This window comes from Danio rerio, chromosome 2, assembly GCF_052040795.2.
Source record: "Danio rerio strain M-AB ecotype USA chromosome 2, GRCz13ab, whole genome shotgun sequence".
In the NCBI taxonomy this organism is placed as follows: domain Eukaryota; kingdom Metazoa; phylum Chordata; class Actinopteri; order Cypriniformes; family Danionidae; genus Danio; species Danio rerio.
This window is the reverse complement of record NC_141022.1, coordinates 29,887,666-29,912,360: the sequence shown is the minus strand read 5'-3', so window position 1 is coordinate 29,912,360 and position 24,695 is coordinate 29,887,666. Positions and strand designations below refer to the sequence as shown.

General features: G+C 36.2%; 1 protein-coding gene and 1 long non-coding RNA gene across 5 annotated transcripts in view; one reads left to right on the top strand and one right to left on the bottom strand.

The window, feature by feature from the left end:
• Positions 1-6,178, bottom strand: part of palm1b (paralemmin 1b) — a 45,629-nt gene extending 39,451 nt beyond the window's left edge. For 2 of the 4 annotated variants that reach the window (XM_087238973.1, XM_087238975.1), the window contains exon 1: positions 2,293-2,608. The gene's annotated coding sequence lies outside the window, so the exon portion shown is untranslated. 4 annotated transcript variants of the gene reach the window in all.
• LOC137487469 (uncharacterized) overlaps positions 1-24,695 on the top strand; it is an 88,056-nt gene that overhangs the window by 43,331 nt on the left and 20,030 nt on the right. The gene's annotated exons all lie outside the window — the stretch shown is intronic.

Sequence of the window (24,695 nt, the reverse complement as noted above, 5' to 3'; positions counted from 1 at the left end):
CCCCTCAGATTAATTCCCTTTCATATTTCATAGATGAACCATTTACACATTTAAGAAAAAAAAATGTCAAGAATGGAGCATTTATAATATTTTCTAAAAAATAAGTAAATTGTTTATTCACATGATCTAACAGAAATGCCATGTTATTGACTCTTGATCCTTTACTTTCAAAGCCTGTTTCTAAAGTGAGATCTCCAGAATGTGTGTCAGTCACAATGAAAGCAAATAGTAACAAATCTTCATTCATTCATACATTTTCTTTTTAGCTTAGTCCTTTTATTAACCAGGGGTCGCCACAGCGGAATGAAACGCCAACTTATTCAGCATATGTTTTACGCAGCGGATGCCCTTCCAGCCACAACCCAACACTGGGAAACACCCAAACACTCCAGCATTCACACACAAGCACTACAGCCTAGCTTATTCAATTTTCCTGTACCGCATGTCTCTGGACTGTGGCGGAAACCCATGCCAACAAGGGGAGAACATGCAAACTCCACACAGAAATGCCAAATGACCAAGCTGGGGCTCGAACCAGCGACCTTCGTGCTATGAGGTGATTGTGCCACCCACTGCGCCGCCGTGACACCCTAGTAACAAATCTTTTCTTCTGTAATATGGCTTTCATGTCATCAAAACACAATGGTTTACTGAAAAAGAACAATTAAATTTAGGGTGGGACTTTCTATCCCTCAGTAGCTGTTTGGATTTTGAGTTGCGGGCGTTGCATTTAAAAATGAAAGCTGAGGAATACAAGCTTGAAGAGATTTCATATTTAGGTTTACCAATAGGTTTAGGTTATAAAGTAGGGGTAAATATACGTATTGTGGTCATGAATTAATGTACTAATTTACAGCACAATTAGTTTAAGCTGTAGTCAACTTAATAGTAACAAAAAAACTTGATTGGTTCCCACATTTTATATAAAAGACAACAAGGGAATCAATGATTGCAAAGCGGCCATGATTAAGCAAAACAAAAGAACAAATTATTTAATATGAATTACTTAAAACGAGAGAAGAAATTAGTAAGACATGTTGACAAGTAAATTCATCTATGGGTCAATTGATATACAGATTTCTCAATGTCTGTTGTTGGCCTCCATGTTTGATAAATGATTGTTTTTTTATTTTATGCCACTTTTAATATTTTTTAGCTTGAAGTACAAGTTTAAAGAGGTTGCAATGTCAAAATTCTTTAGTAATTAATTATAATTAATTATCTTATTTTTTTTGGAAAGTTAATCTTCAATTAATATTAATTAAAGAGTGTGTTTTAATTATGAAATTCTAAATCTGAATAAATTCAAGAATTCATAAATTCATGGAGTCCATAGCTACTGCCAATCCAAAACCTAATAATTGTAGCTATATTTCAGAGTAGTGCACACATTGTAACCTTTATATACCAACCCTAATTTCAGAAACATGTCATTGATTTCTTTTCAGGAAGCTGCTTTGGTGGCTCCAATGACCCAGTGCCTCAAATGTTCAAGGGAGCGTAAACTTGACTGACAAAGCTTTGGCAATGGAAATGTAACAGGGCTGACATCACTGTCCCATTAATTCCCCTTCATGTGCGTCTACTCATTCTCTACACATTAAACGACATATCAGTTAGCCTATTCGAGACAAACAAACAAACTATATGACATAATTTGTAAAATACAAGACGCTTCATATCTGCTTGGCGAAAATAAAGCGCGTCCAGCTGGAGAATTAACGCGCGATATGGACGCGGTGGGTACTGAAAGATTTGACACAGAAACGCGTCAGACGTGAAGTGTACTTGATTATTTCACATTTATGAACTAATAGATGACCAAAATCCCACTGAATACGGAAATATTCCACACAATATGCTGCTAAAATCCAGGTCTACACGGCCATATTGGATCATCCCACCCATTTTCATCAGTATTACTAGATGTGGTTCTCCTCTCCACACCCGAGCACGTACTGCTGTAACACGGGGATGCGCTGCAAAAACGCACCAGCGTGTTATTGGGCCGTTACTTAAGACAGACTACTACAATTTGTGTAAACATGCGATGACAGAAGTGACATTTATAAAGCGTGAGAATCAATCTTCTCTCTCTGCGAAAATGTGCATGTGACATATTCGCACAGTTGTATTAAAATCAGGATATCCTCGCGGTATTATTGCAAGACACACATCCACACGATTTAAAGCGCCATTGCGATGCCAAGCCAACAACAAAACGGAGATGCCAGGAAACGAAGGACGATAAAAAAGCAAGAAAAAGGCAATTGTTGATAAATGAATACTTACTCAATGGTCAGAGCAGTTCCCTTTCGATAGCGAATGTTTTTCTCGCGCGCCCGCTCGGGAAAAACCAAACCCCCGCTCGGAGGCGTAAACGATACAGGCGATCAATATGACTGGGCTACTACTACCTAATGATGGGCATTAATTCGCTTATTCTCTCGGGCAGCGAATACGGCTTTTGGCAGGGGTGTGCGGTTTGTTTTCCGGGGAGCGGCGCTCGACCCGACGCTGAATGTGTGCTGTGCAGCAGCGGCTCTCTCTCACATGGCTTCAGGATGGAGCGACTGTTGACTTCACGGCAGCCCAGCCTTTGTTTCCCGCGCGACAGTCAGTCAGTCAGTTATTCAGCAAGCGTGTTGTGGGCAATGTCTGGCATCTCCTCCTCCTGGTGAGAGTGAGGAGATGCTTGGAAACGCCTCCCTCTGGACACTTGTGTAAGCGATGTAAACACACTGACTCGAAACATACCACAGACTGGTGCTAATTTTACAACAATGTTCTAGCACCATGTTGATTGTTTGTGTTTACATTACATGTTACAGTGTTGGGTGTCAGCCTACTGTCCTTACCAACTGTCACCATTGCACCTTAGGCGATGTTGCTCAAACTAACACCAAACTTCAAACACTGGGTTGTTTTAATTAGGAAAAACTATAGACAAACAAACACAATGGTTAGGTTAGCTTTTTAAATTAGGCCTAATATTTAAAGTTTGTCAATACTTTACCTGAGATTTCATTGATACAAACAGCCTAGCATTCTTTAGGGTAAAGGTTAGATTTTAAATGAGTTCATTTGTAACACTTCAAAACAATTATACCCACATAGCAAAAATTCTCTGGCCCAGATCTGGCCAGACACATTCAGCTTTTGCTTGGCTCACATGCTGCAGTGAATTATGGTATATGATTGGACCAAGTCTGGCTTCCGTAAGGGCGAAATATGAACAATATCTGGGCCAAATCTAAGCCAAGTTAATAACCCATGGGTCTGAACTGGGCCAGATATATGGTGCATCATGACTGCAGTGAACTTGAAAATCAGTGCTTTTTCTTGAAGCGATACAATTGGTAGAATTTTTTCTTTACTCAAAAATAATTTAAATGTATTTTAAAAGTTGATATGGTCTTAAAACTTATATGGTCCATCAATAAATTTTAAACTGGCCCAAATCTTATGTGCCACCTTAAAGACGGTGCCACTTCTGCCAGACCCATGTATGGCAAAAAACAGAAATGTGCAAACATCTAGAAAATCTTGAAGGCAGGTGCACGATCAAAAAACAAACATTAGTAGCAAAAGATTCAAAGTAAATCGGCACACTGCCACTTTAGCTCTCAAAAAATTTTTTATGTCAATATTACAAAATCACAACGTTTCGACCGACATGGTCTTCATCAGGACCTGATGAAGACCATGTCTGTCGAAACGTTGTGATTTTGTAATATTGACATTAAAATTTTTTTGAGAGCTAAAGTGGGAGTGTGCCGATTTACTTTGAATCTTTTGAGACCCATGTATGGCCCATAAGCTGTATGCCAGGGCCGGATGAATGCCTGCTGTGCCAGCTTTATACCAAATCTGGCCAGAATTATTTGCTACCCGGGCATCCATTCATCCATTCCCCTTTCTCTCTCCTTCTTATAGGTCTATTTATATAAAGCAGAGGTGCCCAAACTCTTTCTTATAATGGGCCAAAAACCAAACTTGATTGAGGGCTGTGGGCAGAAGTTGTATTTACCACACCGTATTTAATTAAATTTGTCATTTGTAATTTTCTAATTTATAGTGATTAATGATCCAGTATCATTTTTACCGTTTTATAATGAACTTATAGTAAAAAACATCAACAGTCCCATTTATGACACAATAGAGTTCAATGATAAATACATTAGTCAAGCTCCTGCCTTTGCCTTGATTTGCTTGCCGATGTCTTGTGCATTGTTCTGTATTCGTCAAGTGGCAGTATTTACATTTTAAAAGTCTGATTCATTTACAACATTTAGTTTTAGATGGCTTTTTTTTTGTAGCTCCTCAATTAAACAAAGAAACAAAATGTTATATTAAATTCGAAATTATAATCTCTGTCAAAGGCATTTGTCCTAATCATCTCTCCATCATTCTTCCTCTCATTTCAGATAGGACGACGGGCCAAACCAAAGGTTACCATGGGCCAACTTTGGCCCGCAGGCTCTACTTTGTGCATCTCTGATATAAAAGGCATACCCATAAATGGTTTCAAACTGTTTTTGTTCTTCTATTGAACACTAAAGAAGCAACTTTAAAGAATGTTTGTAACTAGTAACTATTGGCGTTTTAGTAGGAACATGAATACTATGCAAGTCAAATGCTTATAGTTTCTAGCATATATTTCCCATTATAGCTTTTTTGCCATCTGTGTAATCTCTATGAATATGTATTTTAACATTTGCAAAAAATTTGAATCAAGTATTCATTTATTCATTTTCTTTTCGGCTTAGTCCTTTTATTAATCTGGGCTTGCTACAGCGGAATGAACTGGCAACTTATCCAGCATATGTTTTACACAGCGGATGCCCTTCCTGCTGCAACCCATCACTGGGAATCATCCATACACACTCATTCACACACATACACTACAGCCAATTTATCTTATTCATTTGCTACCCACTGCGCCACCGAGCTGCCCAAATCAAGTATTATATTTCTTAAATTAACATTAACAACCATTAATCAGTACTACTCAAAAACAAGTAAATTAGTTATCGTTAATCATTGAAGAATGAGACCTGATTATATTAGCCTGTCACATTTAAATCAGAAATTAGCCTGTCGCACTGATGTCAGAAAGAACAAAATGTAGCTCTCCTTTGGTTGATAATCTTGTCAACATTCATTGATAGATACAGGCAATTTATTGTGGAAAGAATGTAATCCCAGAAGCAATCATTGTTCCCTGTGTGTTTAAAACCAGTTGCTAAATATAAAATGATCAGTTTTCAGGTGTAAATCAGATTTTGAAGACAAAATTTATGATAATTCTGATGTGAATGCAGCATACAATGCAAAGTATTACCCTTACTCCCCCCATTTTTTAAACCAAATAAGTTGTTGCATCCTACTGCCTTTCCAGAAGAGGGTGAAGTCTATAGCTCTTGTCTTGAATACTCTAAAAGCATGGTGAGTTTAAATTCCTGATAAACATTTATCTGAGAGTACACAGGGTAAAGTCTAGATCTGATATGCGGCCGACCGGAAGTGCAATACGCACATCAATATAGCAGCATTTTTTAATGACACTTTATAACAATAATTATTATTTTTTCAGTACTGTGACGATTGGGTTTAGGGTTGGGGTGAGGGTAGACATTAAGAAAATACAATAAATGAAAAGTTTTATAAATAATATAAATAATTCTTGTTAACTTCTGACCACAACCGTATCCGATCTAGCAACAACCAGTACACAGATGAAGATGATGTATTAAGTATTAAACCAATGGCTTTTCCACCGAGCAGTATGAGTCAAATGGTACAAAGCTTGTTGTCTTCTTGTGACAAACAGCCATATGCCAAGAAGCAACGATGTGCTGCATGTTCTCTATTGTTATTTGCAGGGCTTTTCACATAACATCTAAAATCCCATGGAATATGCCATCCGTGCCACTGTAATTTGCCAGTACTTGTCATGTGTCTACATTTGAAATAACAAACTTAAGTGCGCAAAAGATGTGATTTGTGAACAACCCCTGTACAGCTTTCCTCTTTAAGCAAGAATTAAATTGATTCCTACTTTTTGTTGTACTCCACGCCTATAATGTGAGGTTGATTGCAACTTTCTTGTATATACTAGACCAAGGGTGGCCAATCCTGTTCCTGGAGAGCTACCTTCCTGCAGATTTCAGTTGCTACCCATATCAAACACACCTGAACCAATTAATTAGGACCTGAACACCACGTGATAATTACAGGCAGGTGTGCTGATTATGGGTTGCAACTGAAATCTGCAGGAAGGTGGCTCTCCAGGAACAGGATTGGCCACCCCTGTACTAGACCTAAAAAGTAAATACTAAACCAGGGGTGTCCAAACTTGGTCCTGAAGGGCCGGTGTCCTGGAGAGATTAGCTCCAACCCTAATCAAACACACCTGAACCAGCTAATCAAGCTCTTACCAGATATACCAGAAACTTCTTAGCAGGTGTGTTGAAGCAAGCAAGTTGGAGCTAAAGCAGGACATCAGACCTTGAGGATCAAGTTTGGACACCCCACAAAACCGTACTGCTCAGTGGAAAGTTCTCATTTATCTACTTTAAATGCACACATGGTTTATTATATACACACACACAAAATGAATTTGTAGCTCTTCTGTATTTTTTTCCAATTTCTGTTTAACAGTGGGAAGATTTTTTTTTCAAATCATTTCTAAACATACAGTAAGTTTTAATAACTCATTTCTATTACCATTTATTTTATCTTTGCCATGATGACAGTAAATAATATTTGATTAGATATTTTTCAAGACACTTCTATACAGCTTAAAGTGACATTTAAAGGTTAATTAGATAAACTAGGCAGGTTAGAGTAATTAGGCAAGTTATTGTATAAAAATAGTTTGTTCTGTACACTATCAGAAATAAAGGTACGTAAGCCATCACTGGGGTGGTACCTTTTTCAAAAGCTACAAATTTGTACCTAAAAGGTCCATATTAATACCTCAAGGGTACATATTAGTACCTTTATTTGTAAGAGTGTAGACTATCGAAACAACCAAAAAAAGAAAATAGCTTAAAGGGGCTATTAATTTTGACCTTTAAATTGTTTTTAGAAAATTAAAAACTGCTTTTATTCTAGTCAAAATAAAACAAATAAGACTTTCCCCAGAAGAAAAAATATTATTAGACATACTGTGAAAATTTCCTTGCTCAGTTAAATTTTATTTGGAAAATATTTAAAAAACAAAAACAAAAACAAATGGGGGGCTAATAATTCCGACTTCAACTGTATATCATTCTATTAGATCTGTGAAATCTTGTGCATCTCTTGAACTAGACACATCAGACTGACAGTACAACTCAACTAAGCCTTACTGCCTTAGGCATGCCTTGGGCAGGAATTATATAAATCTGAGATATTGTGATGTGTCTGTTGCTGAAAGAAAGAAAACTGAAGGCTGCAGTCAATGTGTTTAAGGGATTTCAGAAATGGTGTTCACTGAAATAACACTATTTAGATCAGACTATTTTACTTATTATTTTTTTCATATTTAGACAGCAGTATTATTCACTAAAGATATTTAAAATTTTTTTAAATATATAAGGACCTCTTTAAAAAGTAAGGCTGAACACTAGATTACATCTGTATAGTATACAGCAAAGTGCAAAACTTTTTTTTCTCAGGGGGCCAAAATATTCAAACAATTTTATGAATATTCTGGATCATTCACAATTTAAGGTTATGATTTTAGGATATATCAATAACAACATAACACTGGAAGTGTTTCACTGCTGAAAGTTCAAACACTTAAGAGCAACTCCACCGAAGCGCAGCTCCACAAGTCCCGATCCAAGCAAGCCAGTGGCAAGGAAAAAGGAAAAAAAAACTTCAATTGATGAAGTGAAGGGAAAAAAAAACCTTGAGAGACACCATAATCTGTTGTGCATGACTATTATTCTTCTGGCCAAACTTCCTGTGTGGAACTGCAGCCTAGGTGGCGAAGACTGGAGTCCTGAGTTTGGAGGTCTCATGCAGGTGTGAGTAGGGCACCGGCGGGAGGTCAGGCTGGCCCACAGGATCAACACGGGGACTCTTTTGTACTGTGGTCTTTCAGCAATCAGTTGCATGCATGCCATTCCTCCATGACCACCCCAGCATCAGCTTGGGATGCGGCGTGGTCCTGGATTATGGATACCTTGGGGTCATCTTTTCACAGATCTTGGATCGTATCAATGTTGCTTCATAGTCTCTAAGGGCCTCAAGATGAGTATCCCCAGGTGGAAATAGAGAATAAAGAAAATAATTAGCTTACCTGTAGCTGCAGTTTATAGTGTATATAAACAAGTTCATTCGTACAAAAATGTACGATTTTAAAAAGGAGGCATGGCACCTAACCCCAACCATCATTGGATGATGAGCAAAGTGTACTAAATTAGACGAATTAGATCATACAAATTCATCTGAATTAGCCACTAGATCAAAAAGTTGCGAATTTCGTGAGATTGCATTGGTCCTACAGGTGGTTGTGAAGTCAGTTCACCTGCTTGGAGCATACTGCATTATACTGTTATGTGGTGCATTGTGTGTATGCTCTACTAAAAAGATAGGTCTTTAATCTAGTTTTGAACTGAGGGTGTGTGTCTGAGCCTCAGACATTATCAGGAAGACTATTCCAGAGTTTAGGAGCCATAAATGAGAAGGCTCGACCTCTTTTACTCGACTTTGCTATTCTAGAAGCCCTGCAGTTTGAGATCTTAAAGAGCTGGTTGGATTGTAGCGAGACAGAAGGTTATTTAAAGCTTTATATGCAAGAAGCAATATTTTATAATTAATACGGAACTTAACAGGCAGCCAGTGTAAGGAGGATAAAATTGGGGTGATATGATCATATTTTCTAGACCTGGTAAGAACTTTGGTGGCTGCATTTTGTACTAAATGAAGTTAATTTATAGAGGATGCTGAGCAATCAGCAAATAGAGAATTACAGTAATCTAACCTAGAACTTATAAAAGCATGAACCAGCTTTTCTGCATCTGAGATGGATAGCATACTTAATATTTGTAATTTAGCGATATTTCTCAGATGAAAGAAGGCGGTTTTTGTGACATGGGAGATATGATTTTCAAAAGTATGTCTTCGTATCTTTGGAAGACTTCCACAGATACAAACAGAAAAATCCAGACCAGGGGTTCGTTCTTCGTACCTCGCTTAAATGATCTAAGATGATTTGGCAGATCCTGGATCTTTTAATCTTGATAACTGATCTCTCGCTTATTTGGTTCTTCAAACAAGTTCGCGAATCAGATTAGAATGTCTGGATGAACTGATCTGAGATCGCTGCGTGTGTTGTTAAGGACAGATCTATCGATCCTCGAAGTCATGATCAGCAATGCAACGATTGGCTGACGGCACAGCAGCGTAATGACATCATCTGATTAATATTCAATTATCCATGTGAGCAAAATTACATCAAATTAGCAGTAAACGGCTTGTTAAATATGACACGCAGTAACTTCACATTAATAAAATAAATAAAGTTATACATATTAATAAAACGTATGCAATCTGCACCCTCGAAATGAAAGTACAAAGACTGCCACCTGGTGGTGCAAAGAGAAAACTTATTGATATGAACTTTTTAGATCGCTTTAGTACAAATTGTGTATAATAGAAATACACAATATGTGACTTTTTTTAAAAGCAATAATACATTTATGCAGTCATAAACATGTTTTGATAGTTAATATGCCGGTGATTTGATGCTTCACAAAAGTTGCAGACACCTTTACCAATATGAAAATGCTTTTGTAAACAACCAGTTATTCTTTACACCGATTAAAAAACGGCTACTATAATAAAGAAAATATTTTCTAAATGTAGAACTAAATACATTGATTTGCATTGAAATACATGAATACACTTGACACATGAACGTGGAAAGCCTGCAGCTCACAACAAATGTGGAAGGTTATTGCGTGTCATATTTAACAAGCCGTTTACTGCTAATTTGATGTAATTTTGCTCACATGGATAATAGAATATTAATCAGATGATGTCATCACGCTGCTGTGCCGTCAGCCAATCGTTGCATTGCTGATCATGATTGCGAGGATCGATAGATCTGTCCTTCACAACACACGCAGCGATCTCAGATCAGTTTATCCAGACATTCTAATCTGATTCGCGAACTCGTTTGAAGAACCAAATTAGCGAGAGATCAGTTATCAAGATTAAAAGATCCGGGATCTGCCAAATAATCTTAGATAATTTAAGCGAGGTACGAAGAACGGACCCCAGTGTTAAGTGTTTCAAAACAAGTTAAATTCCAAAACAAACCTCACAATATAGGCCTACATGTAAAAATGCAGCACAGTAATGATTTTTTTACTTTTTTTTTTGCCACAAAATAAAGTTCAGATAAAACTGAACTGGTTAACATTTCCCTCAAAGCCCTGCTGGTATTCTTTGTTGTGTACATACTACTTCTGTCTGTGGTTGTCATTCACTGATACTGTTTAAACTATTACACAGAATTTATTGGACAAGTTAAACTGTCTAAAATAAAACTAATTGATCCTGTTTGTGACAGAAGCCGACAAGCGCCAGCTACCCTTTATCATACCTTTTGGCTTTTCCAAAGTTGATTTCTTTTTTTTTTAAATGTCCTTTAGTGGCACTGTTTGAAATTAATCTCACAAATGTATCGCTGTCATCTTTGCAGTCTTTGCTAAAACAATCTTTGCATTGTTTTAGCCTTTTGCTTTATAATTGCAAAAAGAATTATACTAGTGGTCTGGAAAAAAAAAACTTATTTGCCCAACTACTTTATTCAAATAGTGAACATTAGATATACAATTAATGGCAAAAAAGATTTCTACAGCTGGGCAACCTTTTCTGTTGTATTTAAAAAAATAGCTTTCTTTTGTCTAACACTATCTGTATCTGTCTTTTTTCTTGATTTGAATAATAAAACCCCTGCTGGTATTTATTGGAACAGCATCAGAGACTAAAAAAAGCTTTTTGTCAATTCAAACATTTTCATCCTAAGTAGATTTTCATGCACCAGCTAAACAACTGCTAGTGAAATGAATGAACTAAAAGGAGAAGGATTTGCAGTTATTACAAACCTTTGAGTGTTTTCCTGAAATCCAGATTGGCTTCAACTGTGTGGATTTCCAATGTGAAAGAACAAAACCCTTCTTCATTTTCGAAGATTAAGGTCAAATAAAAACCCTATTCACATATAAAAACCAACAATAATGTTAAAAACAACAACAAGCAAAAAACTTTTCAGCCGTCAATCTAATTTTCATTTGCATTCCACAGTAAACTCAAATTAATTGGCTCTTTCAGCTGCAGGGTGGGACTGCAATTGCTATATTTAGCATAACATTTTTTCCATTAATATCTTTATTTTTACCATTTGAATGAGTCACATTTTTTTTGTCTGTGTCAGCAGTTACTTTGGCTGTGTAAAACAGCCTGTTATAGTGCTTGATGTGCAAAGTATTTGTTTTGTTATAGTTTAAAATAAAAAAATAAATAGCAAACATGAATAGCTTTAACAATTACTAAAATTTCTTTACTTTTCTTCTGTTTATTTACTGATAATGTCTAATGAATTGGAAATCTTGCACATTTGCATGTTCTATGTTAAAAACAAAGTGGCTATTTGAGGTCATATTTCTAAGCATGAACTAAGTATTTTATTTATATTATTTTGTCAAAACTAAGCAGTGGTCAACTCTGCATTCTGACAATCACTTGTTTGTATATGTTAAACATCTTTAGTTAAGTATCTTTAGATATTTGTTGTCAATTACTAACCAAGACATACAGTATGTAACTGTTTTTTAACATTTTTGGAACATTTAAAATATATATTTTTAGCTAAAACCTTTGTCTCTTGATCATTTTAAATATGCAATTAAATGACTACTGCACTGTAAAACCCAAAATGTTAAGGTAACGCAAACCATTTGAGGAAACTGATTGCAATAAACCATTTGAGTTCAAAAACTAATCCTATTGAGTACTGTGAACTTAATCCACTTGAGTAAGCGAAGCAATTTGAGCACAGTAAAACCCAATGACAAGAACGCAAACCAACTGAGTACTGTAAAACCCAATAAGTTAAGGCAACTCAAACCGTTTGAGGAAACCGATTACTACAAACCATTTTAAACTAATCTATATGAGTACTGTGAAATTACTCCGTTTAAGTTGTAATGAGGAATTTAATGTGGAATTTAATTAACTAATTACTTTCAACTCTAAGTTCAAAACTCTTTTCAAATGAGTAGAATTAACTTTTAGTACATTCTGAGTTAACTACACTCATTTCATTTGATAAAGTCGACTGTTGGGTTTTACAGTGGCACTTCATGAATGAAACAAATAAACAAACAAAACAAACATATACAGGCAAAGTGAAAATAACCATGGCTCTTGTTTTGATGATACAATGAGGTCTACAATGAAGCAAAACAATTGGTCTGTGCAAGAAACTGAACACGACTTACAATATTACCTTTAATCCTCAGCCTTGGAAAACGAACCTGGTTGAGTTCACAGCAGCATTTGTGGGACAGTGCCAAAGTTTGGAGTTTTGTTCCATGTCCTGTAAGACATGAGCAGCGTTCGGCATTAAAATTTTGAAAAAAAAAAAAAATCTCATCTATGAAATTACAAGTTTTTTTGTGTAAATTTTAAGTATAGATTAAAAAACATCAGCCCAGACTTCTAGATAAATACTGCACAATAACATCCTTCATTCATTTTCAACCGCTTTTCCGGAAAGCTCATGACTAAAGGTGACAGAAGGAACGTAGATTGACTGGTAAATCGAGTGCTTTGCCTTTCAGCTCAGCTCCTTCTTTACCACAACAGACTGATACATCGACCACATTACTGCTGCCGCTGCACTAATCCACCTGTCAATCTCACGTTCCATATTTTCCTCACTCGTGAACAAAACCCCAAGATACTTGAACTCCTCCATCCTCCAATAACATCCTGCCAAAAAAAACAAAAACAAGGTAAACTGAATGCAAACTCAGTGATATTAAATATAATTAACATATCAAACTTTATTCATTCATTTTCTTGTCAGCTTAGTCCCAGGGTTAATCCAGGGTTGCCACAGAGGAATGAACCTTCCAATGAACGCAGCGGATGTCCTTCCAGGCACAACCCATCTCTGGGAAACCTCCACACACACATTCACACACACTACGGACAATTTAGCCAACCCAATTCACCTGTACCGCATGTCTTTGGACTGTGGGGGAAACTGGAGCACCCGGAGGAAACCCACACAAACGCAGGGAGAACATGCAAACTCCACACAGAAATGCCAACTGAGCCGAGGATCGAACCAGCGACCCAGCGACCTTCTTGCTGTGAGGCAACAGCACTACCTGCTGTGCCACTGCTTCATATCAAACTTAATGATTTTAAATATATCATACATTCAATTTATGGTAGACTCTGAATAGTTTATGTAAAAAACACTGTATCCCTCAAACCTAAACAAGTTTAGAGAAAGAGTTTTTAATTTTATTGCCATTTCAGCTTCTATGGCTTTGTCATGGCAAAAAATAAATAAATAAATAAATAAACAGATTAAGCTTACCATATTTTATAAATACAACTTTTCTATAATTATAAAATATCCTAATAATTACAAGTCATCAACAGCAATAAATAATGTACAAGGTAAAATACATTAATAATAATAATAATAATAATAATAATAATAATAATAATAATAATAATAATATATAAGATAAACATCTAAAACAGTTTTTTAAGGTTTCCTTTTGATAAAAACTTTGCAATTTTAGAAGGATTCACATTTCATTTAAAGTCTCTCCAGATAAAAATTGTTGCCTGATAACATTAAAAATAGTGCATTCCACAAGAATATGTTTTACAGTTTGGGTTTTGTTGCAATACAGACATTTTGGGGGTTCTTCTCCTTTGAGCAAATGTTCGTGTGTGAGTCTCGTGTGTCCAGTGCGGCATCTTCTAAACACAATCTCATCATAATTTGACTTAAAAAATAAATTAGATTTTTTCCTATTTCTTGCTGAATTTCAAAAAGTTTATTCCTAAACAAGTTTAATGCCAGTTTCCTGGCATATTATCCTACACATCAGATCATGCTACCAACACTGTATTTGAACGGTTCTGAGGTTGGGGTTGAGATTATGTAGGTTAGGTCAATATTAAAGCTTCATATCACACTACTTCACAATACAATTTACCATGGTAGCAAAATCTACTGGGTAGCATATTGTGCCATCAAAATGTGCTACCTAAATGGGAGGTAGAACAAATCGACAGAACACCAGTCACGAATAGCAAGCTCACTGATGATTTAAAGCATGCTATGTAAATCAATAATTGCATATTTTGTAAACAAAACGATGTTTGCTGTAAACATTAAGAGTCAGCTCACTAGTGACTTCGCTTCGTATGTCATTATGTGTCAAGAAGCTCACACTTAAGACTTTTTGGAACAAACTCAGAACTGTTTTATGAGGTTGTGGGCACAGGTGGTTATAATGATGTAAACAATGTTCAGTGTCTTGTTGTACATAATTATTTGTTCTCATGCAGTGTTTCATTAAGAGTCACATGCATCAAGCTTGTTTAACCTGTAAATGTGTATTTATTCTAAACTTAAAAGAAAAGTTCAATGGTTACTAGTTAAATTACTAGATTAATTGACAGAAACTCAATCTTTTAGCAAATTGAGGGCTTACATTTTGGGTGAACTATCCCTTTAAGAAAATGAGTCACCTGCATGGATGGCCTAAGGATAAGTAAAATTAACATCAAATTCTCATTTTTGAGTGAACTATACAATAAAAACAGAACAACATGACAGAATTATAGGATTGTTATTATATAATTGTTATAGAATATTTCAACAAACTTTACATTCTTCTTTTTCAATGATGTGTTTGTTTTATCCCCAAAATATAGTGCTGAAAAATATGCACATTTTGGTTGATTTTGTCCTCTCAATGTTTTATATGCTGTTTACAAATATAATATTGAATCAGATAAGCCATAGGGCGTCACGGTGGCGCAGTGGGTAGCACGATCGCCTCACAGCAAGCTCCGGCTGGGTCAGTTGGCTTTTCTGTGTGGAGTTTGCATGTTCTCTCCGTGTTTGCAACGGTTTCCTCTGAGTGCTCCGGTTTTCCCCACAGTCGCCGTAGTATGTGTGTGAATGCAAGAGTGTATATAGGTGTTTCCCTGTGTTGTGTTGCGGCTGGAAGGGCATCCGCTATGTAAAACATATGCTGGATAAGTTGGCGGTTCATTTCTCTGTGGCGACCCCTGATGAATAAAGGGATTAAGCCGAAAAAAAAATGAATCAATGAATGAATGGTTTTGCCATTTACTGCATACTTTTCAAAAAGACTGTACTATGACTTTATCTCCTGTAGGGGGCGCAAAGGCTCCATTAATGAAACCAATCATTTTCTCAACAGGAAGGGTGCACCGATTCACAGTGAGTCTGTAGAGTTGCTTGTATTTCCTTCATTCATAAAATTATTAGAATGAGCTTTGGTTTGTGTGAGCTTTGTGCAGTCTGTGTTTTCCATCAGGGTACTGAACATACTCCTGAAGCCTTGAAATCCTATGAGAATTCCAGAGCAAATATATTTTGTAATTGCAGTGAGAATAAAAATGCAAGGTGTTGAAACACCTCTCAGCTGGAAGTTCATGCTGCTGAAATTAGATGGGAAAACATTAGCATAATGTTATCCATCTTTTATGGCTAAGGTTCAGTAGAACAATTTCTTCGACTTGCATCAGGGAGCTTCCAATAGTTTTCATACACCATAAATACAGTCTATTAGATTTGAGGACAGAGCTCAATTTAAAGTGCTTTGGTTTGCATTCGCTTTCCAAATTTGATGTGGCTGGAATGGTCAATTATCATTAGAATATAATAGTTAAGAGAATATTTTAACAGAGAATTGTGTTACTTTAAGGCCTATACACATGAAAGAACAGCAGCATTTTCCCATATCCCAGAAGTACTGGTAGACGTACAGGTTTTCAGTTCTAGCAATGCCATTTTGTGAACTAAATTAGTTCCTATTTCAGAGCAAGGTCTAATGAAGCACAATAGGATTTTAAGTGTACACTGACTGAGCAAAATACAGTTAAAATGATTTTGTTGCAATTTTTTGTTTACAAGCCATTTATTTAGTGTTACAAGCCATTTAGAAAACTATCTCAAACATGGCGTACTCCATTCCCCAGTTGTTGTTTTTGTTGGATGCAGTACTTGTTGTTGCTGACAGCAGGGTTATGTGACTTCATAGTGTAGTGATGGTGTAAATGCAACCAGGAAATGGTCTGGTGGGAAATTAGTTGTTTGGTAACTGGTGGCTTGCTGTTCCTACAACAAAAGCAAAAGCCCACCATTATTTTTGTTTCCAAATCACCATAGGCCAACATTTAGTGTCTTCTTAGTCAGTGCAAGTTATTCATATCTGCTGCTAGATAAGGACAGCATAAGAGAAGTTGATGAAATGGTTGGATAAACATAAACACTCAACTAATTATAGTGTTTTTAATATTCCGAGTTTAAACTAGGTCCATGTAAATTTATAAATTTACAATGTTTATTTTTCTAACACACATTATTATTCTGTAGGTAAGCAATTAATCTGGGCAAGTTCATTCACTGAAAAAAGTTTGTTTTGGTAATCTTAAAAACTGAACATTTGCTTCAACGTCAGGATTGACAGTACTTCTCTTCGGGTGGTTCGAAAGACCCACCCCTGGCTGAAAGGGTCCTTAATTTGACCCCTATATGAGCTCATTTGTTTCATTTATGACAGTATGTCATCATAAATTGTGAAAATAACCAATAGAAGCAGGCTTAAAGACAAATGTAATTATTATTATTCAAATGGACAAAGTCTGACTGAGGAAATGGCTTGCTATTTTGTTTTTTGCCTATAGGCCATGGTTTCATTCATTCATTTTCATTTCGACTCAGTCCTTTATTAATCTGGGGGTCGCCACAGCAGTCATCTTATGGACATCTTATGGACATCTTAGGACAATTTAGCTTACCCAATTCTCCTACTGCACATGTCTTTGGACTTGTGGGGGAAACCGGAGCACCTGGAGGAAACCCACGTGAACATGGGAAGAACATTGGGAAATGCCAACTGACCCAGCCGAGGCTCGAACCAGCAACCTTCTTGCTGAGGCGATTGTGCTACCCACTGCGCCATTGTGTCATCCTAGGCTACAGTTTTTAACTTAAAATTAGTTTTAAAAATCCTAATTGTTTTTTTTATTTTTATTTTTTTTAAATGATGGATGATATTAAATTAACATATACTTTTTAAATATTTCTAAAATTCTTATCTTCTTACATTATTAATAAACCTGTAATAACTTACAGTTTAAATGCACATTTGTAAATAAACATACGTTTTTGTAAACATAAAATAGTATGGTAAGCATTTTGACAAAAAGGTAGAAAATATTTTTGTTACATCAAAAAGTGTGGTTATGATCACCATCCGACAAGCAAGTCCAGCAAATATTAGTGCTTAAATGTCACTAAAATGCAATGTTTGAACCTCATAATTTTATAGAAACTGCAAAAAGGTCTTTTAGAGAAAAAAAGAACCACCCTTTTTAATGAGAGGGGTATAGATGCAGACCTTGCACAGATGCAAGCTGAGCTGCATGCACTGCTTTTTAATGAGCTCACCTAACCCCACCCCTAACCCTACCTCTTCAAAGTGATGTCACTAGCTTCATTGAGTGCATTGTTTTTGACATTGCATCACTGACGGATGCAGTCTCAGCTTGCATCATAAAGGCTGCATTCAGATACTATTGCTTTTAATAGGCTGGCCACGAGTCTACCCAAGACCAACCTCTGTATGCTGACCCTGGTACATTTTACAAGTGTGCATCCGTCAAATAGCATTCACATTATCCAGATAAACTGAACTCATCAAATGTGTGCACCAAAAAGGCTAGTGAGAAACCAATGCTCTAAGCCAAATGTCAAGTAACTGACTAAAAAACTGAATTTCCATGACTTATAATGAATAGGAAAACAGGCAGCTGTTGTTTCCCTCCAGAATTGATAGATTGTGTGATTGCTTTATTTAACGCAAAATTAAACAGATGGCGCAAACATTTAGGGAAAGTTGTGATTGTTTTGTTGTGTGATTTTTTTAATTTGTGAAGATTTCCTTTAGCCAGACAGGACCCTGTTAAAATTCCTTCTGCGCTATCTTCATTGTTAATATCGAATAACATTATATTCAATCTGCTCATCTGTTGTGTGAAACCTCAGGCTGTCATGGACACGGCAGGGCAGTATGTGACTTGCGTTTGACGTGTAATATGACATATATCAAATTCAACATATCGCATATGGACCCTGAGCATGCGTCAATACCGCTGCCACAATTGTACAGTGCTTCCAGGACAAATGTCATTTAGTCGCCCTAGTCAAGACAAAAGCCAAAGTGAAGATGCTGGACTAGTGTAGTAATGCGCAAACAAAGAAAACAAAGCATCAAGGCAGGACATTTCATAGGTATATTTCGTTTTTATGAGAATGTTACGAATTTTTATGCCGAACAAGTCACGGTATTGATGATAATACAGTCACTTACTGCACTGACCATAAGGCAAGGTAGCACCAATGTGCACTATACTTTAAGCTTATGCTAGTTTAATTGAACAAAATCAGCAAAAAATGTAAATGAAATATGACAGCAAGACACTGTGGTGCAAGAAACTTCTATTATTGTCAGCTAAGTGAAGTAGCTGCTAGTTTTTAAAGTAGCTTGTAAGGGTGCCTGATAACAAAACAGAGCCCGCGCCTCAATGTGCATACTTATCCACCTTAAATTATTGAATATTACAAATGTTATACCATTTAGATCAGAAAGGTGTATATGCACATAGAGGCACAGGGATATCGATGGTTCAGAAAAAAGATTAATCCACCAACTAATTACTTCCTCTATTAGAATTAGAAAGGAAAGCAGGAGAGGGGCTGTGTTTTAGGACAGGGATTAAATCAAATTTAACAGGTAGGGAGGATAATACATTTCCATGCACACAAACACACGCTCTTGGTCAGAAATGCCTGTGCGGTCACTTATCCATCAATATAGAAAAGTGATGTCAAATGATAATTTTCCTAATTTTAAAAAAATATTTGCATTCTGACCACCGGGAAAACTCCCGATCATATTTATATATATATGTGTATAGTTCTTGGGCTCCAGATGACCAGTGCTCTACTACACCTTGTTCCAACATTCATTTTTATGGAGTGCTACCCTGTATTAAATGACGATTCTATTGACGCTTTCCTTCCAGGCGACATCTAATTGGAATATCTATGATCACAACGTACATTCAACCAAAGCCTATTTAAACAAGGCTACATTTGTTTTATCGATCATTAAACAATTTAACATGATTTTCCTAATGCTGCTGTTAACAGATTTTACAAGTTGTTAATATGTCATGTGCGATTTTATGGCTATTATATGTTTATGAGGTAAACCCTTTCTTTGTTTTTTCAGTGTTCTGTTTAAAAAACTTACAGAGACCAATGAATCTTGAGGTCAAAAAAGTAATAAAGAACTAAGAAAATTGTGCAAATTTTCACAGCAAAACAGACAAGAAATGCTGCAAATATTGCTGTAAATTGAGAAAGTAAAAAAATATATATCATTTTTAACCAAAATAAATAATTTTTGACCACACAAAAAAAATAAATAAATAAATAAATAAATAAATTTTTATAAATGGGAGGTAAAATTTTAAATCACAGACACAAATCCCTGATATTCCATGAGTTGGGCAGTTTGAAGTTTTAAATGACATCTGGCAACCCCACAATCACACATTTGTCTGGTCTTACTTGCGTATATCTGTTTATGAGCTATCGTAAACACAAGTAAATGTGTAACTTTCATAACTTTAGAATGAACGAGTTTGTTTCTGACATTTGAAGGTCAATGCTCAAGCTTCCTGCTAGGCAGATCCGTTTAGTCTCTGTTCTGAGAGGGTGGTAGAGGTAGAAGAAAAATAAGCTGAAGATTCAATCTCAAGCCTGTTAGTACAGCAGCGGCAGGGGTTTGCCAAAGGGCTATCACACGTGAAGATCAAACAAGCGCTCTATCTGCTCACACTGAGGACTCATTTTGGAATAAATTGAGTTAAATCTAATGCTCAAGGTTTTTTTTTAAGATGTGAGAGATTTGTTACATGCTCAAGAATACGTTCAGGGACTTTTTAAGGTTAGAAAGATGAATGGTGGTTTTGGCTGATGATTGCTGTGTTATGGGAAATGAGAGTGAAGCTGCTGCTTTGTGATGCACAATAAAAACCAAAAAGCCTGCACAGAGATATCAATGGAATTAAAGTATGTTTGGCTAGTTGAAAACTGGAGGTCTACAACTCTTCTTTTGCTATTGTGCTTGTATTCGCAGTGAAAAGGAGTGGTGTGTCACGCAGAGCACAAACCATTGGACTGTGTGGGATGCTTTTTTTCACCCAGCTTCCTGCTATTTTCGTACTGAGCATCTGTGCCACACAAATCACCTGGGTTTTGAGTTAGGAGAGGCTAGGAATCATGCAGTGGAGACCTAACAGCAGTTTTTTTTAGGACAGTAAAACTAAGATGCTAGCAACAATATTGGAGACTCCACTGTAAACGAAACAAAGAACAAAAAAAGAGCGCCCCATTGATCCCTTGACTCATTTAATCCTTTTTTTTTTTTTTGTAGGAGTTATCAGTGTTTCACAGCTCTAGAACTTAAAGTTATTTTCCTGCAGGGTTTAAATAAATTTAAGCCTTGCCAAAATCACAAGATTCTAGTAAAAACCACTCATGTCCTTGAGTGGACAACTTTTCTGAGAGCACCGTTTTGTAGCATGTGACTGCTCTACCACAGGCGCTTGATAGTATTGCGGAAAAAGCATGTCCCAGTATGTAAACAACTCTAAATAGATTATTACATGTTATCTTAAAAGCATGGTAAGTTCGAAATGGTGTAAATGCAGCATCTAATTCTCTTACCTATACCAGCTAATTAAGATGTGCAAAGCTGATGATGGATTCCGTTTGTACTTGAAGGATGGAAATGCCAAGTTCATAGTTGAAACCTTTGAACTGGAATGCCCAGCCAGGTTGGAATTCCCACTTTGGAGCTACAAAATGCACCCCAAAAAATCAGTTCAAAAAGCCAATATGGCTGCTCAGTAAATCAAAATAAATAATAATTATAAAAAAATTTAGTAATTCACTGTTTATTAGCAATTCTGTTGTGTATATAAAGATTTGACACTGACAACGGCAGTGCGGATCCAAATGCATGTTTTTTAGAGAGGTCAGGTAAGGAATGGTCAACACATGGGCAAACAGATGTATACAGGCAATCCAGAGTCATAGTCAGATACACAGGCAGCAGACAGGGATAAACAGACAAACAAGTTGAGGGTCAAAACAAGACAAAGGAACCATGTTGTAATGTCACAAATAGTAAACAAGACTCAGCAACTAGAGTGTGTGTCTGTGCTGATGAAATAGTCCATGTAATCAGTCTTTCACAGTCCTCTGGCTGTGTGTATGCAATCAGTCAATATCAGGAACATCTGTGTGTGTGTGGTGCATGACTGGATTTGTAGTCCATAATGTGGTAGATTTGTAGTTCTCCAGCGAATTGCGTTTTTCCAGCCTGAGCAAATCGCTGGTGACTGTGACATCTGTTTGTGTGCTTTAGTACATCCAGTGGTGCACATGCAGCTGTAGACATTATATTTAGGCATTTTCTTGTGAACCTATTTAATTTTATCTTTTAATTGGTCATCAGTGGACAATTCCACCTTGTTTCTCAGAGTTGTGAGCTAAAATGCAGTCGTCTTAGATGTGATGTAATTCTTTGCTCTGACATCTGAAAACAATGGATAATGCACAGCATTCCTAACGTGATCAATCTGTCTCCTAAGAGTCTTCAGAATGAGAATAATCATGGTGGCCTAGCTGAAGGGTCATTCCAAACTGAAGTGCCCAAATCTGGACACTAAAAAGCCCTTCAGAGTGCTGAACTGTGGAAGCCAAAAGTAGCTCACACTTTTCACTCCCATTATATTTTGTTCTCATGATTCAAGATTATTTTAATTTAAGAAGCACATGATGTATAATGACGCACAAGTGCATTCCAAGAAACTGTTTTTTTTTTTTTTTTAGTTTTTTGTTTCTCTACGCTCATGCAAATCTCTAACTCTTGAGGGTAAACCCTTCAAAAGGATTATGACAAAGCGATGAGACCTTCTTAATGGAACACAGCTCTAGAAAACTGGTAAGTGAATGCAAATTATTTTTAAGGGGGAGTTCACCCAAAAATTCTATTCTATTCTATTCTATTCTATTCTATTCTATTCTATTCTATTCTATTCTATTCTATTCTATTCTATAAATAATTAATTACTTACACTCATGTTATTCCAATCTTTCAACATTCTAACAATGCCGTTATTCATGTTTTGGTCTGCATCCCCCTAATGCTCATATAAATTCTTACACACAAACACTGTATTTTGTGACTTGATAAACAAATGAGCATAATATGATACAACATAATTATTATCTTGCCCATACAATATCTATTGTTTAATGCACAGCCCCAGTTCAAAGTACAGAAAAGGAACAAAAAAATGGTCAAAACATTCCATGTTACTTCCAACATGATCTCACGGCAATTCATACAATTTAGTAGGATTTTCTCATCCCCTTATGACGGTTGGGTTTATGGGTGGAGTTGGATGCCAAGTCAAGCCTCTTTTTTAAAATCGTACTTTTTCACTTCAGTGGTTCAACTGTAAACATAAGAAGCTCCAAGAATATGTTTGTGGACATAAATAAACAACTTTTTTTTTTTAAATAAATAAATATTTAAATCATATTAGTTCTGATGTATAACCTAATCCTTAACTATGTGCAACTAGTTGCAGCATATTTATAAAAAAATCATTATTTAACTCTCAAATTTACTGGGAAAGTGGATTACAAAGGGTTTACTGTTTATAGTCAGTGTTCACTGAGTACTATTTAGGCCCTTGTTTTAATTAAATTAAATTGATTCTTTTTTTCTGTATTTATTTTCCTGATTTTTTTTTTCTTTTTAGGTTGGAACATTTTTTGGTATGTACTCACAATTATTATGTTTTTATTTTATTTTTGCTACCTGTCAAAAAACAAGTATTTAAAAAATGTAACAATTCTTTTTACATTTAATAAATGTCACCTTGATGAACAGAATAATTTTCTTAAAAAAAACATGAAAAAAAAAACCCTGACCCCAAACTTTTGACTATACTAGTGCAATTCTGCCAGACATCGTTTTTTAGTATACAAAACGAGTTTCCTCTTTACATCTGACAAATAGATTTGACTGGCACCACCTGAATCACTTGATGTGCAATCCAACTAAAAACCGTACACGAAGAACTCCCAATTACTCATTTTACACTCCACTGTTTGCCTGTTCAGTGAGACGAGTCTACCGAGTCTGCATTTCTCCCTTTCTGTAAGCTGATTGATTGAAAACTAAACAAGCACTCCAGGTAACACAATCAAGGCAGTTTGTGAGCAGCAACGGCAATGCAAGTAATGTGCAGGCCATTTATAAACAATTCATGCTCGCTGATCCTGTCTTTCTATCTGCCTTTGAATGCACAGCAGGAACACGTAAACAAGCAAGCATATAGTCTCCTCATTTAAATTTTGTAAGAACAGTGTAACTGTGTCATCGCTTCAGCCTGCAGGACATGCTCACGGCGACCTAACCGTTTACAATCTTCATGCATCTGCAAGCAAATTCAAATCAATTCACTCATGCTCAAATCATCCTTCAGACCGCCTACTCTGCATATTATTGCAGTGAAATGTGCAAGTAGGCATACACGTGTAAATGAGAGTAGACCAAGTCAAATTACATTTCTCAAATCACTGTAATTTCAGTCTTTTATGTTGTGTATTTAATACACTTAAATTTGAAGAAGAATTTTAAATTACCATTTGTTCTAATGAAGAGTTCATATACCAAAATTCTAGCTGACAGCAGTTTGAAGTACGCTCGCAATACACTTTTGATAAAAAGGGCTATTGATACGTTTGGAGGAATTTAGCTTTAGCCTTTCATATATTTCTTTCAGAAGTCTATTGTGAAGCAAGTAAATTGAAGGACAGTACAACTTGATTAACTTGTTCTTGCCTTTCCATCTGTGCACATGTAATGTATGCCAGCTTCCCCATTTGGGGCTTAATCTGCTGATTAAGTAGTCCACATTTTTTTCACCTCTTGTGTTTTATTTTGTTTGGTTCATGATGAGCCTTCATCTTGCAAAAACTCAATCTCTTTCGGAAACTCTGTAGACACTGTGTTGTATTGAAATTTATACATCAGTTTGTTCTGTTTCTCAAATATGATTGGCTGAGAGGCCTTCTAGCCATACGATAATCACAGTTTGTATCAACCCCCAGCTTTCCTCAAAGAAAGTGTCATGCTGGAGGAGAATTCACCTTATTCTCTGCATACGAGCGGGTGCAGCCATTTAAATCATTTTGGCTCGAGACTTCTGGTCTCATTCACTTCCATTAATTTTTAGATGTTAAAAACAGC